The following is a 3,149-nucleotide window of genomic DNA, read 5'->3' on the forward strand; positions in this document are numbered from 1 at the left end:
GCTCCGGTTATCAGAATCGCAATTATTATATATGCATTTGGGGTAGAAAAAACTTTCGTACGCCCTGGAAGCTGGCCATCGTCCAAAAAAAGCGATTCTGTCAAAAGTTTTTTATTTTTCAAGTTTTATTCACTTATTTTTCTTAACCTACCAATTTTAGCTTTCATAGTTAGACTTTGAATTTTTGTCTGAAATTGTTTGTGCTATCTTCTCATCATTTTATAAGGTCGCTCACAAAATTTCAAGTCATTTGGATATCATTTAAGGGTAGCTGTAGTTCAAACCTACACCTTTATTTACATGACAAGGCAACTAGTTGTGTGCATGCTGAATGTAGTGTATGACTAGAGGCAATCCATCTGACTTACAACCCTTTGATCCTGAGATAGATAGGACATTTCATAGATTAGTTAGGCATCATTTTATACCTTTTGATCATTCTGAGCATTCCATAACTGGTGAATCTGTGCATTCTGTTATTGGTGATTTTGAACATCCTGATCTTGAGCATTATAATTTTGAGCATTCTGATTCTGAGCATTCTGATTTTGCACATTCTGAGAACATGGCACAACCTCCACCTCGTGAGAGGACTCTAAGGGAAATGCCTGCACCTGATTTCACCTATGAAAGCTTGTGCATCCAATACCCTGATGAGGATGTCCCATATGTTCTTAAAACTGGACTGATTCATTTGCTTCCAAAGTTTCATGGCCTTGCAGGTGAAGACCCGCACAAACATTTGAAAGAATTTCACATTGTCTGCTCCACCATGAAACCCCCAGATGTCCAAGAGGATCATATATTTCTGAAGGCTTTTCCTCATTCATTAGAGGGAGTGGCAAAGGACTGGCTGTATTACCTTACTCCAAGGTCCATCACGAGCTGGGATGACCTTAAGAGAGTATTCTTAGAAAAACTTTTCCCTGCTTCCAGGACCACAGCCATCAGGAAGGATATCTCAGGTATTAGACAACTCAGTGGAGAGAGCCTGTATGAGAACTGGGAGAGATTTAAGAAACTATGTGCCAGTTGCTCCCACCATCAGATTTCAGAACAGCTTCTTCTCCAATATTTTTATGAAGGACTCAGTAATATGGAGAGAAGTATGATAGATGCTGCCAGTGGTGGAGCCCTTGGAGACATGACTCCTGCTGAAGCCAGAAATTTAATTGAGAAGATGGCCTCCAACTCCCAACAATTTAGCGCCAGAAATGATGCCATAGTCATTAGAGGAGTGCATGAGGTAGCTACAAACCCATCTGCATCATCTGAAACTAAGAAGCTTGAAGGCAAACTGGATGCGTTGGTCAACTTGGTAACCCAGCTGGCCTTGAATCAAAAATCTGTACCTGTCGCAAGGGTTTGTGGTTTGTGCTCCTCTGCTGACCACCATACAGACCTTTGCCCTTCCATGCAGCAACCTGGAGCAATTGAGCAGCCTGAAGCTTATGCTGCAAATATTTACAATAGACCTCCTCAACCTCAACAGCAAAATCAACCACAGCAGAGCAATTATGACCTTTCCAGCAACAGATACAACCCTGGATGGAGGAATCACCCTAACCTCAGATGGTCCAGCCCTCAGCAACAACAACAGCAGCCTGCTCCTTCCTTCCAAAATGCTGCTGGCCCAAGCAGACCATACATTCCTCCACCAATCCAACAACAGCAACAACCCCAGAAACAACCAACAGTTGAGGCCCCTCCACAACCTTCCCTCGAAGAACTTGTGAGGCAAATGACTATGCAGAACATGCAGTTTCAGCAAGAGACCAGAGCCTCCATTCAGAGCTTAACCAATCAGATGGGACAATTAGCTACCCAATTGAATCAACAACAGTCCCATAATTCTGACAAGCTGCCTTCTCAAGCTGTCCAAAATCCCAAAAATGTCAGTGCCATTTCATTGAGGTCGGGAAAGCAGTGTCAAGGACCTCAACCCGTAGCACCTTCCTCATCTGTAAATGAACCTGCCAAACTTCACTCTATTCCAGAAAAAGGTGATGACAAAAATCTACCTAACAATTTCTGTGCAGGTGAATCTTCTTCCACAGGTAATTCTGATTTGCAGAAGCAGCACATTCCCCCTCTTCCATTCCCTCCAAGAGTAGTTTCCAACAAAAAAATGGAAGAGGCAGAGAAAGAGATCTTGGAAATGTTTAGAAAAGTAGAGGTAAACATACCTCTGTTGGATGCAATAAAGCAAATTCCAAGATATGCCAAATTCTTGAAGGAGCTGTGCACTAATAAGCGGAAGCTTAAAGGAAGTGAACGAATTAGCATGGGCAGAAATGTCTCCGCATTGATTGGTAAATCTGTTCCTCAAATTCCTGAAAAATGCAAAGATCCAGGTTCATTCAGCATACCTTGTATTATAGTGAATAGTAAGTTTGACAATGCCATGCTAGATTTAGGAGCCTCTGTTAGTGTTATGCCTCTGTCGATTTTTAATTCTCTATCTCTAGGTCCCTTGCAGTCAACTGATGTGGTAATTCATTTAGCTAATAGAAGTGTTTCCTATCCTGTTGGTTTCATAGAAGATGTCTTAGTTAGAGTTGGTGAACTGATTTTCCCTGTTGATTTTTATATCTTGAATATGGAAGATGGATTTTCTCAAGGATCAGTTCCCATCATTCTAGGCAGACCCTTTATGAAAACTGCTAGAACTAAGATAGATGTTTATGCAGGCACACTGTCCATGGAGTTTGGTGATATAACTGTTCATTTTAATATTCTGGATGCTATGAAATACCCATCTGAAGATCTTTCTGTATTTCGTGCTGAAATAATTGACCATGTTGTTGATGAATACATGACTGATCTTTATTCTAATCTGCATGCCTCTCACTCTTCATGCATTGAGTCTGAAATTGTACTTGATCATATGTCTGAATTTGATGCTGAGAGTGAATATGAGAGTGATATTGATTGCATGCCTGGTGGTGGTGTTTTACCTCTTGAGATTGATTTTATAGAGTCAGATAGGACTAACCATGTTTCAGGAAGTACACATACCTCTGACTTTCTTTATGAGGTAAAGGCTGAGAAACCATCTCCTTCTACCACTGTCCAGCCGACCACACCAGAATTGAAGCCTCTGCCATCAAATTTAAAATACGCTTACTTGGATGATAGCAAGAGTTTTA

At 41.1% G+C, this 3,149-nt stretch overlaps 1 non-coding gene across 1 annotated transcript; it reads right to left on the reverse strand.

The window, feature by feature from the left end:
- Nucleotides 1-943: 943 nt before the first annotated feature.
- Nucleotides 944-1,050, reverse strand: LOC114391366. Its single transcript, XR_003662156.1, has one exon. It is a non-coding gene; the product is annotated as a small nucleolar RNA R71 (small nucleolar RNA).
- Nucleotides 1,051-3,149: the final 2,099 nt, after the last annotated feature.

Source organism: Glycine soja, chromosome 16 (genome assembly GCF_004193775.1).
Source record: "Glycine soja cultivar W05 chromosome 16, ASM419377v2, whole genome shotgun sequence".
In the NCBI taxonomy this organism is placed as follows: domain Eukaryota; kingdom Viridiplantae; phylum Streptophyta; class Magnoliopsida; order Fabales; family Fabaceae; genus Glycine; species Glycine soja.